Raw genomic sequence first — 13,298 nt, forward strand, 5'->3', positions numbered from 1 at the left:
GCACCATCTAGTTCTTCTGGTCTCAGGCTGATGAAGTCTCTGGTTTATGTGGCCCTTTCTGTCTCTTGGGCTAATACTTTCCTTGTGTCTTTGGTGTTTTCATTCTCCTTTACTCCAGGTGGTTGGGACCAACTGTTGCATCTTAGATGGCGGCAGCTTGCTAGAAAAAAACCCTTTTTTGATAACTCTGTCAATAACTAGCCCAGAGGTAAAAATTGACATTGCTTGTAAAATTTCAGTTAAGATCAAGGGTAAAGACAAAAAGAAAAAAACAAGAAAGAGGCAGAGGTAGGTATGAAAAAAGAAAAACAAAAAAGGAGAAGGAAGAGGAGGAAAGAAACACACTCTTTTCAACTCCCTGGAGTAAACCGTTATCAAGATATTATCCTCATATGCTGCAAGAACAATTACTCATTGCCATCATAAGGTTTTTATTAAGCACGTATCATTGGAGTGTGTTACTCACTGGTTAGTTCTTTATTTTTAATGGATACAACCATTCATTGCTTTGTTTTTTTAATTTTTATTATTATTATTTATTTACGTAATCATTTCTCATCTTCCCTTTAAGGTGAACCAGATTTCTCTCCAGAATTATTTCCCTAAGTATCATTACAGGTTCCTCTCCAAGGCCTCTGCTGCTGTTTAATGTGAGAATTGGAGCTCTCTTTGCTTTCAGAAAACAGACACAGATGACGATTCTCAATCTCTGTACCTGCACAGCAATGAGATTAGTGCATTTTCACCACAGAAGACGTTCATCCATCATCCAAGAAATAAAAATTCTGAGGAGGCATATCTTTTCTCCCTCTTATTATTTCAATACACAATATTTTGCTTTATTAGCAAAGACATACGATTTCCCTAGTCAGTCATGTTGCTGAAAGTTTCTAATCAATGACTCAGGGTTCCATGGAAGTCACAGAAAGTTTTTTTTTTTTTTTTTTTTGCTTTAGAGGAAGGTTTGTAGAGCAAATTAGTTTCTCATTAAACAATTAATATACGTATGATTTTGTGACATTGGTTGCCAACTCCATGATATGTCAACGTTCTCCCTTTCTCCACCTTGAGCTCCCCATTACCAGCTTTCCTGTCCCCATCTGCCTTCTCGTTTTTGCCCCTGGGCTGGTGTGCCCATTTAATCTCATTTTGTTTTATCAGCCTGTCTAATCTTTGGCTGAAGGGTGAACCTCAGGAGTGACTTCAGTACTGAGTTAAAAGGTTGTCTGGGGACAATAGTCTCAGGGTTTCTCCAGTCTCTATCAGACTAGTCAGTCTGGTCTTCTTTTTTGTGTGTGAATTAGAATTTTGTTCTACATTTTTCTCCATCTCTGTCCCGGACCGTCTGTTGTGATCCCTGTCAGGGCAGTCAGTGGTGGTAGCCAGGCACCATCTAGTTGTGCTAGACCCTAGACCCAGTATGGTAGAGGCTGTGGTAGTTGTGGTCCATTAGTCTGAGAGGTTTTTTTTTAAGAACACACTCAAGTATCCATGTAGCCAACTCTACTTCCGAGGGTATATTTTGAAATAACAGGTATGATCTTTGGCATAAATTGACACCCAAGTAATAAGGGATCATTTGCCAGGGCTATTTAAAAACCTTTGTGGGTTCCAAACACTTTTGTTTTAGAGTTTCCATCAGACATCACAGCAAACATATTAAGATCCCCAATTGTCCCAAATTAAATTTTGCCTTGTATACAACTTGAATACATTTTTATAATTTTGCTTTTGAAAGTGCTGAACTGTGAGTAATCCAATTAATTTATGATTGGCTATGATTTCTAGTCAGTAATCATGCCTACTCAGGAATTCTTACAGGATGAGAAAATCTAATCCAGAAATTGCTTAAAATCTAATGGAATTATTTTAAAAACAAATATAACAACTACTGATTTAATTAAATAGTCTCTCTTCTAGATGTGGCAGTTTCTTTTGGAATTTTGGTGCTAGTAATTTTTTTTTTCTAAAACTGATATTTTTATAGATCCTTGAGAAGTTCATTGTTTCATTGTGACTATTGTGTTGAAAAGATAAAACAAATCTGATAATTGCTGTGTCATTGTGTGACCACAAGAAAGGAAAGAAGGTCTAAAGGATGCAAGACTTGATCCTGGAAGTAGAAATATTGAGCCAGTCATTAAAGAGATTTGCAAAAAGTGTAAAACATCACTCTGCTCGCTATTTTGGTTTTGGAAAGTACACTTTCATGAAAAATATGTTATTTATGTTAATATATAATGGACTTATTTTTAATTAATTAATATTTTTCAGATACTTCTATTTTAATTTCTAATATGGTAAAACTCTTTGAGGCTCTCAATATTTTTCCTGAAATATAAAGGGGTTCTAATACTGAAGACCTTCAATAAGATGGATTGACACAGTGGCTGCAACAATGGGCTCAAGCAGAACAATGATTGTGAGGATGGTGCAGGACTTGGCAGTGTTTCGTTCTGTTATACCTAGGGTTGCTGTGAACTGGAACCGAATCGAGAGCACCTAGCAAAAACGGTACTGAAGATTTTGAAAATCATTGCTCTTTACAGACTCTAAGTCTCCAAAGAGATCTCTTGAAAAGGTAAAACTACAATTAATTTGCTAGTTGAGTATTTTAAACATAAAAATTGAAACAAAAGAAAGTACTGCATTTAAGCACAAGATACACTGAAACACCTTTGATAATGCCAATGGATTTGGGAACCCCCGGGTGGGAAACGCGGACCTGGAAAAAAATTCTATGGTAATGTCCAAGTAATACCATTAGTTTCATGTAAGACCTGAGGGGAGCCATCCAAATTCTCAGGGCACTTTTTATCATCTATAAGAAGAAACAAGCTTAAAAGGTTCATTCATTGATTCTTTGATGCTAATAAATTAAACCTTTTAGAATAATTGAAACACTCTTAAAAATACTCTTGATTAATCCTGAGGTAGTTTATTTGGGTCATTGCCTTTATTTCTTCTCTTTTCTTGTCTGCTTTTTGTGATTGATTGATTGACTGTAGGAATGTCCACAGGACTAAGCATAACTCAGTTTTGTATTTGCTACATTTTTTTGCGATAAATACTTTTCTATATGCTAAATTTACTAAAATCATTGGTAAAATGTTGGTAATAAATAGTTAAAACCACAAAAATGGACTTAAAAATAGAATTTAGGAGGATTCACGGTCAGCTGTATTTTCACCTGTGGAGAATTCATTCTTTTTTCTGGAACTGCTAGTTTGATTTTCCTTTGAAGAACAATGTAACTGGTAAACTCAATTTTGTGGTTCTGTAGGGACTGACCTCAACTCCAGCCCCAGGAGTGGACATGGCAAGGGATTCAGGTCTGTACAGTCAATCCTTCTATTCCCCTGGCCTCGGTGATTGGTTCAGTGGTGGACACGTGACCCAAGCTAGTCAACGAGAGCTGCTTTGTTGCTTTGACACTTTTGCTAGTGCTCTTGGGAAAGAGTTTGTCTTTTCAGGAGGGCAGCTAAATTCTCATCACTCACTAGCTGAATTACTGTGGTCAGTTTGCTTGACCTCTCTACGTTTATTCATGAGTAAAATAGATAAATAAAGGTATCTACTTGATAAGGTTTTGAGAGGATTAAATAAGATGATACATGTAAAGATTTTAGCACGGTGACCAGCATGTAATAAAATCTCAATAAATATCAGTTTTATTGTTTAAAGGTAAATCTGATCTTTTTACTTATCTGGTTATCTTACAATCAAGTCCAAACTTGTTCCTCACAATGGTCCACATGACCAACTTATGTGACCAGCCTCATCTGCAGTCATGTCCCTGCCCCACTGAACTGCTTTCCAGCTGTCCTTGAGTAAACTGTGACTTGTGGTGACCCTAAGTGTGTCAGAGTAGAACTGTGCTCCTAAGGGTTTTCAATGGCTGATGTTTCAGAAGTAGATTGCCAGACCTTTCTTCTGAAGTGACTCTGGATGGACTCAAACCTCCAACCTTTTGGTTAGCAGGCAAGCATGGTTAACTGTTTGCACCACCCACGGATTCCTTTACTCCTTTACTCCAGGAACTGCTTTAGGACCTCCTAAAGGGCTGTGCTTCTATTATCCTCAGATTTTAATCATGCCACTCCACTCTGCCCAGTGCACACCTTTCTTCCCCCTTCCTCCTCTTTCTTCCTTTATTAAACTGTACGCTCTGTGAGGGCAGGAACCATGTTTATCTCTTTCAGCACAATATTTCCCCTACAGAACATGGGAACTGATCCCTGATAGGGGCTCATTAACTATTAATTGAATGCATTATTTTAACCATATTTTAAAGAATGAGTGTAAAAGATGACTGATTTGTATACTTCTCATTTCAAAACTTTTTTTTTTTTTTTTTTTTTACTCCATGTCTTCACATTTTCCAAGTTTACGGCAAAAAGGCAAGAATACACTGACCGGTCTTCAACTGAGTGTGTCATTAAAAAGAAAAAAATCAAGGAAGGGAGAATCGCAGTGCCTGTTTTAGACAGTAGATGGCAGTGAAAATATTACTTGCTATTACTAGAAGACTTACAAAGCTTCCAGAAGTAGTCTTTGTAAATGCCCAGCATAAGTCAGACGGAGATTTCTATTTTGTAATGTCTTCTACGGCTTTTCACAGCAAGAGAAAGGGCATGCTTTGTGAACACTGTTGGTGCGGCATACCCACAGGGCCCGTCCAAAGGAAACCAACCGCTGCCAACTAGAAGCAATGTCAGCACGGGCGCCTCTGGGAGAGGGCACAGGGGAGAGCCATGTACCTTTCAGTGAGAGACACAAGGACGTTTCAGTACAGTCAAAACTCAAGCCAGCACATTGTCTTCATGGCGCTCAAATAGGATTAATCTTCCACTGAGAGGCAAGTAAGGTGAAGGCTGTGGCTCTGCGTTATCTGAATGGTTTATACCTGGTTCATTATTTTTCCCCAATAGAATCAAACAGAGAAGAGGTGGAAATTCAGAATTTATCTAGCAAGAGGGAAATTATAATCAAGTTGAATTCTTTTCCTAGCAGTTTTCAGAGTATCTGTGTAACATTCAAGATCATGATTTACGGGTATGCGTGGTAGAAACCAAGGTTAAGGGTAAGATAATTATATAAATTTATATAATAATTTATACACTCAATTTATATTTATTATATAAATTTACATACTTTGGACATGTTATCAAGAAGGACCAGTCCCTGGAGAAGGACATGATGCTTGGTAAAGTGGAGGGTCGGCAAAAAAGAGGAAGACCCTCAATGAGATGGATTGACACAGTGGCTGCAACAGTAGGCTCAAGCATGGATGGTGAGGAAGACGCAGGACAGAGCAGTGTTTTGTTCTGTTGTACATAGGGTTCTTACGAGTTGGAACTGACTCGATGGCACCTGACAACAACAACAATATTTTATATATATATATATATATATATATATATATACCAAAATAACCAAACCTATTGCGGTCGAGCTGATTCCGACTCATAGCGACCTTATAGGATGGAGTAGAACTGCCCCACAGGGTTTCCAAGGAGCAGCTAGTGGATTCAAATTTCCACCCTTTTGGTTAGCAGCCAAGCTCTTAGCCACTGCGCCACCAAGGCTCCAGTACCAGGGTTCCAATACATATATATATATCGGAGCCCTGGTGTCACAGTGGTATACGTATACACACACACACACTCACACAAAATGACAATAAGTTAGCTGACTCTGCCATGCCATCTGATAACATAAGACCTGGGCTTAAAAACACATCAGTGTCAATACATATATATATGGAGCCCTGGTGATATAGTGGTTAAGAACTTGGCTGCTAATCAAAAGACCGGCAGTTCAAATCCACCAGTTGCTCATTGAAAACCCTCTGGGGCAGTTCCACTCTATTCTGTAGGGTCAGTCGCTATATACATACACACACACACACACAAACACACACCCCCCCCCCATATTTTTACACAGATAATACACACCTTCTATGTTTGTATGCCAACTGTGCCCTCCCCCATGAGGCATTTTTTGTAAGCCCCACTATGACAATTTTTTTATGTTTGTAAAAAAATTAGCACAGTGTGCTTACAAAAATATCTCACAGAGGGAGGGCACAGTTGGCAAACAAATGTAGAAAGTATGCGTTGTTTGAATAAAAATACATGTGCTTGTGTGTATGTGTGTATCAGTTAATATCACCAACCAAAGGAGTCCCTGGGTAGTGCCAACAGTCAACATGCTCGGCTGCTAATCAAAAGCTTGGTGGTTAGAGTCAGTGAAGAAGCTCCTTGGAAAAAAGACCTGGAGATCGACTTCTAAAATATCAGCCACTGAAAACCCTATGAAGCACAGTTCTACTCTGATGGGTTCCCATAAATCAGAGTCAACTGTATGGCAGCTGGCAGTGTTCGTGGTGATAACCCCTCTGTGCTCTAACTTTTTGCATTAGAATGTGAGATTAATTATCTTCTATTTTTTTGTTAAGTCTTTCTCATTTCATATCCTGTTATATTTACACTCATTTTACACAATTTGCAAACTCTTCGAAAAACACTTTGACTATTTCAAACAGCTAACTCTAAGTTCTCTTTTTCTGATTGTTTTCTCAAAACCATACCACCAGTATCAGGAGACAGACAAATGAAAACATTCCTCCGGTGAGCACAAACCCTAGCAAGCAGAAGTCACAGTTTTCTGAGAAATCACACTGGGGCTGCTGAGCGTGTGACTTCTATTACTCTCCAAAGACATTCCAAATGAGAATTCTTTTACGTGTTTACTGCTAGAATTCAGAAAGGGAGAGTTAAAGTCTAGAGTGTGAAAACAGTGAGCAGAACCTAGCAGCAGGACAGGAGTTGGCAAATGGTCCCTGAGAAAATAACCAAGCACCCTATTAGAACGAGAAAGGAGGGCAGGTGTGGCCAATTGTCTTCTGCTGCATGAGCCGATGGTACAGAATGGCAGTCTGGCGAGTCATACATCTGAAGCCCACAGCTGCCTGGGGTTGGATGGGGAGCCAAGCAGGAAGCTAGTCAATATCCAAGGGAGAAGGCCAAATTACAGGGAGGCCTGAACTCAGGCAGAAGAGTTTGCTGTTCTTGCTGGATAATAAAAATGAATACAGCAAAGAACTCACTGTCCCTATCCAATGCACAAGCCCTACACCATGTAAACAAGACTGTTAAAAATGTGACTTTCAAAGGTGAGATGGTGAAGGAAAAGGGAGAGGATGAATTTTCACTTTTTACTTTTTTTGTTTTTCAGTGAGCCCTGATGGCTCAGTGGTTAAGAGCTCAGGCTGCTAATCAAAAGATCAGCAGTTCAAATCCACCAGCCGCTCCTTGGAAACCCTGTGGGGCAGTTCTACTCTGTCCTACAGCATGGCTAAGAGTCAGAATCCACTTGATGGCAGCAGGTTTTTTTTTTTTTTTTTTTTTGCTTATATAATAACAATAAAACATTTCCATTTGAGGGAAAAGCAGCAACATTCAAACAGACCATCACATCTGTATCAGTTATCTACTGTCACAGCACAACCAAAGTCAGTGACTTAAAAATGCACATTTATTTTTGTTCATGAGTCTATGGGTCCGTTGGGTAGTTTTGGCCTTAGCTGGGCTCACGCGTGCATCTGTGCTCAACTGTGGGTGCTGTAGGTGGTTCTGCTATTTCAAGCTGAGTTTTATCACGTTTGAGGTTGACTGGCTGTAGGCTGGGGCCCCTTGACTGTCCTCCACGTGTATCTCATGTTCCAACAGGCTAAGCCCAGACTTGTTCACGTAACGGTGGTGGAGTTGCAAGGGAGTGAGTGGAAGCATTCACGGTCTCTTGAGACCTGGGCTCAGAGCTGACACATAGTAACTTAGGCCATATTCTAACAGTCAACACAAGTCTCAAGGCCAGCCCAGATTCAAAGAGTGGGAAGCAGACTCTACCTTTGATAAGGAGGAGCAGTGGTGGTTCAGTGGTAGACTTCCCCCCTTCCATGGGGGAAACCAATTCAATTTCTGTGCCACCACCTGTCAGGGGAGAGTTATGTGTTTCTATCATGATAAACAGACTTCAGTAGAGCTTCCAGACTAAAATAGATTAGGAAGAATGGTCTGGTGATCACATTGCTCAAATCAGCCAAGGAAAACCTTATGAATCAATCTGCAACTGATCATGGGGATGGCGCAGGACCAGGGAACCTTCTGTTCCATTGTGTGAGGGGTCTCCGTAACTCAAGCGCTGACTCCATGGCAGTTAAGAACAGTTAACAACTTGATAAGGAGATCGGAAATCACATGGCAAAGGAATACAGGCAGAGGGGAACAATTAGAACTGTCACTGAAACCACAGCATCTCCAAGGAGCCAGGCCATATGAAGAAATGGAAGAAAGAGCAGAGGATATAGTTAGGAAATTATGTAGTTACATTAAAATGTTTAATACTAATCAGTTCAGGTTCTAAAAGTAAATATTCCTATCTACGCTTGTATGAGTGAGCTGCAAGAACATCCTGGCCTCTCTTATTTGCCTGCTCCTTCTCATTAATTCCAGTATCAATTTTAATATCACTTTTTTTCCAGGAATACTGTCCAAATTACCCTCCCTCTAGCCAGAGGACAAATTATGTGATTGTGCTTGGTTTTCTCATAATACCCAGAACTTGTCCCTCATGGTATTTATAAGAAACCTTTGCTTTGTTTTCTAACTTCCCGGATATACTGTGAGTTCTGGGAGTGCTGAGTCTGCCGTATTTTCCTTGCACAGCCTGCATCTCCAGGACCCAGGCTCTGCACGGTTCAGACTAGATGCTGGATAAATTTTTGTTAGACAATTTTCAAAAGGGAATGACTGAATGAACAGGTGAATAAATGTCAAGTCATGTATTTATAAAGAAAATGTGGATATTTATGGATATTCATGTTTGCTTCTAATTCCCAAATCCTTACCATAATGATTTGAAATCCCATTCACTGCTACTGGGCAGAATAGAAACAATATGAGAGATTAAGAGGCAAAGTACACTTTTTGATAACTGTGTGTAATATATTAACCAAGTCTTAAAGCGTACACCTGATCTTTTCTCCAAATTTTGTCTATAAAAGCAGACACAAGGGAATCCAAGAATGGCAGTCACACTAGTCTAAAATCTTTTTTTTTTTTGAAAATGCACAAACAAATGAAGCATAGATGTTGCACTAATATTAGTCCCATAGTCAGTTTGACTCTGTGTGAGAAAACTCTGTATCATATTTGCAATGAGCTGAGCTTTCCAAAGGAAAAATTAAGTCTTGGTCATGGAAAAAAAAAAAATCATAGACCTTTCCAGTAAAATGGAATCAGAAAATAATGGACTTTGGTCTACTAAATGTTACAAACCAGCACTGTACCAGGTGCTTTCTAACTATTTTTAAAATATAATCCTTAATTTAATCCTACAAGGTGGCATTTCCATGATCTCTTCTGTAAAGATAGAGAAACAGGGGCATAGCAGTGTTATATAAATTCCTTAAGTCATTACCACCAAAATAGTAATTTATTAACAATTTTGCAAAGCCTGGTTAACTTGAACTAAACAGAAAAATATATGTGGATTTATTATGTTTTACCAGGAATTATCATCAAACATTGCTCCACAATTCTCAGTCCTACTACCCGATTCTAGCTGTTGGCCTATTTTTCACTTCTCTGAACTTACGTGCACAGGACTCTTATTGGACATGAAGGACTGAATCATGAGTGACTTTGATTTACTGATGTCAGGAGGTTAATCATCAAAGTTAGTCAGTCATTCCAGCATTATCAAGTCAAGTACAGCCAATATGTTTCTGAATTTTCGAAAGGAAAGCATCTTTCTTATAAACCAGTGATAAAAATTTAGCATCCAAACACCATACTCTTGGATTCAATTGTAGTTCTAGTTTCTGAATCCCAGTTTTCCGTTGCTTATATCAAATGGCTCCCATTGTACCAGATTCTTTTCCCAGTCTCTACTATTAGACCCTTATTTGAATAACACCCAAAAAATCTTTGTGATCTCCTCAACCTTCAAAGAGATGATTAGAATATGAATTAGAGCTGCAACTGCCTTATGAATCATTCTCTGGGGTGTGCTAAATGTGTTGCAGCCAGACTGTTCAGCACGCCAACAGAACAACCCATACCTCCCCTTGCTATAGCTACCTTATTTATCTATCTAAATTCTGCTCAGCCTTCAAGGCTCAACTCAAGTGCCCCTTCTTCTATGAACCGTTTCCACATTTATCCCAGACCCAGTGGCTCTCTCTGCTCTGCTGCAAAGATATCAGGAATCATAGTGATGATTAGCATTTACTTAATATTCACTGTGTTCTAGGCACCATGCTAAGTGTGTTACATATGTTAACTCATTTAATTATCACCTTTAATCCTTAGTAGCATCTATGAGCTAGGTACTATTATCAACCATCCATTCATGGATGAAATAACTGAAGCTCAGTGAGATGAAGGGATGTGCCCAATGTCACCACTATAAATGACAGAATCAGAATTTAAATCTAGATCTGTTGGAAGCCAAAACTTCAGTGTTCAACCATTATGCTATATGTTACATATGCACCTATAATTAGTATAAAATGTACTCTGCAAACATAGTGAGAAATGAGACATTTCTTTGTTTTCTGTAAATGAAATTAAACCCATCTCCAAAGTCACATCCTGATCAACTGATGAAAAATGCTCCCCTGAAGACCCAGGATTGTTCTCCATAGCAGAATATATAAGATGGTCTTCCTAGTCTTTAGCCCACACTGATTATCACTGGAAAGTCTGTTGAAGTCCGCAGAGCCCTTGACATACAGCATTCTACATTTTGGAGGTTGGAACCACTATGCATAAAATCGAGCTCACCGGAAACCCAACACAAACTCTGCCCCACTTGTCCTCCCCTGCAATCATAGGTTCTGCCACATTCTCAAGGTTCTGTAAGAGATTAAGCTGCAAGTTCTCACTATTCATGGAATTCCAGGCCTCCATCCCCTACCCAGAGTTAAGAAATTTCTTTTCCTTTCTTGATTATCAAAATCAACTGCCTCTCTCTAATCTCCACCCCTACCCAAGAATAGTCTTCCAAGGAGGCTTCAGCTCCTGGAAAATAAAAGCCAAGAGAACTGAGTGTCTACTGGACCTGCTGATTCTACCATAACCCAGCCTGTCTGTGCTTCAAGGTAAAATCCATGCCTCAACCTAAAGGTCATCACTTGATTTCACAAAGCAGAAAATGCAAATTGACAGCCTCTAGTTCTTAGTGAGCCAGAAGTGAATCCTTTGACTCAACATTTTCTGAAAATTGACCTATAGTTAAAAATTGAGAAATTTCACATAAAAGCAATTAAATCTTGGAACTTTGGGCAAGCATTTCTCAGGAGACTATCACCTGGAGCTGTGTTACTTCTGTCTCCTTGAGATGTCTCCTATACTTTCCAGGTCACCAGCATTCCATCATTCAGCCCTGATATTCATCAACTTGCAAAAGATCTTGCTTGTAGTGGAGAAAGAGTTCCCCATATCTATGCTTCTAGAAAAACTAAGCATGTATAAAAGTTAGACCAAAAGGCTTTGTATTATTAAAAAGCTCTTGGAGTCACGCCTGCGCTCTCCACTCAGTCCCTCCAGCACTGTATCCGTGGGCAAGAGACCGTAAATCTGAGACCTAGTGTGTGCGAATGGTCATTCCTTAGCCTCGCCCCATCATCTTTTCTATTTTCCTCCGTCCCTTCCCCTGTGATAAGAGCTGAGAAAGCCTCCGTCAAAATCACCTCCTCCAGGTCGGTTCCGGCAAAATGGCGCTCTAGGCAGAAGCACCATGCCGTCCCTCCACAGCAAAGCTCCAAAAAACTAAGCCGAACAGAGAATACAACAATCCTGAAACCCAAAAACATCAAATGAAGAGATAAAGAACTCAGCCAAGCACTGAATGGAGTGAGAAAACAGGCAGAGAACGGAGAGCGAGGAGAGATTCATGCAGAGGTCCCCTACCAGCTAACGCAGCGCAGATCTGCCATCTTGGACTCCTATCAGAGACCAGCAAACAAGGGGTATGAGAAAGCAGCCTCACAGAGCATCCAGCGGGAGACAAAATAGCCAGTAATTTGCAATATACGCTTTCCCACCCCCCACCCTTCTTCACCCCGACTCGGCCTCCTAGGTTTCCCGCGGCCACAATCTCTTGACCGGGAAACACCGGCTGCTTGGATTCCACACACCCGAATGGGTGGCTCTCTGAGTGCCATTTGTTGGCTGCTGGTGTTGCTTTTTTCCGCTTCTTTTGATTTCTTCCTTGCCTCTTGCCACCTCCCCCTCCTTTTGCTCGAGTACCTCACTCCGTGCGCCATCTTTTCTACTTCTTGAGGGTCTGCAAAGCTCTGGTAATTTCTGATATATGCTTTCCCACTCTCTACCCTTCTTCACCCACACTCGCACCCTCTGCTTCCCGGGGACACAGTCTCTTGTCCAGAAACAGCAGCCCACACTAGCTGGCTCTCTGAGTGCCATTTGTTGGCTGCTAGTGTTGCTTTTTTTTTTCTGCTTCTTTTGATTTCTTATTTGCCTCTCAATGCCTCCCCTCCTTTCGCTTGAGTACCTGGCTCCGTGTGCCATCTTTGCTTCTTCCTGAGGGGCTGCAGAGCTCCGTTCGAGTGATGAGCTGCTTCCCAGTCTGGCCTGCTGTGCTGGTGGGATCCCAGGGCTTTTGTTTGTTTGTTTGTTTTGAATTGTTGCTTGTTTTCTTTTCCTTTTCTTGAGTTGGGAGCTCTTTCTGGCCAGGGGGAGCTGTGTGGCAAGGAAATGCCCCCTCGGCTTCCACAGACGTGCAGAGGGAGCCCTGAGAGCATTTTTTTCGTTGTTTCTTTTTTCCCGTTTTCTCGGGGTCTTTCTTGTTTTTGTTTTTTTTTAATTTGTTTTGTTTTCTTTTCCCTGTTTTTCCCTTTTTGTCTTTCTTCATTGCTCAGTTTCTCATCTCTCTATATCTTCCTTCTATTTCTGTTCCCTGAATACCTGGTGTTGTATACCTCTACGCCTTCTAGCCAGGCTGTACTGCAACACCTGAGAGTGACTTCCCCAGACTGCACAGCTGCACCGGTGCGATCCCTGGGAACTTTGCAGTTCTTTGACCTTACTGATTTTTATTTATGCATTCTTTTCTTTTCTTCCTCTTCCCCTTTCTGTTTTTCTCCATTTCATAGTCTCTCATCTCTCCACTCCAATGGCAAGCTCCCCTAGCATTCCTTTTTGAATGTTTCTATGTTTTTGGCTCCTATTCCTCTCTCCTCTCTCCTATATCCATCTTAGCTCCACACA

At 40.4% G+C, this 13,298-nt stretch overlaps 1 protein-coding gene across 1 annotated transcript in view; it reads right to left on the minus strand.

The window, feature by feature from the left end:
* Positions 1-13,298, minus strand: part of NYAP2 (neuronal tyrosine-phosphorylated phosphoinositide-3-kinase adaptor 2) — a 318,780-nt gene that overhangs the window by 61,008 nt on the left and 244,474 nt on the right. The gene's annotated exons all lie outside the window — the stretch shown is intronic.

Source organism: Trichechus manatus, unplaced genomic scaffold (assembly GCF_000243295.1).
Source record: "Trichechus manatus latirostris isolate Lorelei unplaced genomic scaffold, TriManLat1.0 scaffold00147, whole genome shotgun sequence".
Lineage (NCBI taxonomy): Eukaryota > Metazoa > Chordata > Mammalia > Sirenia > Trichechidae > Trichechus > Trichechus manatus.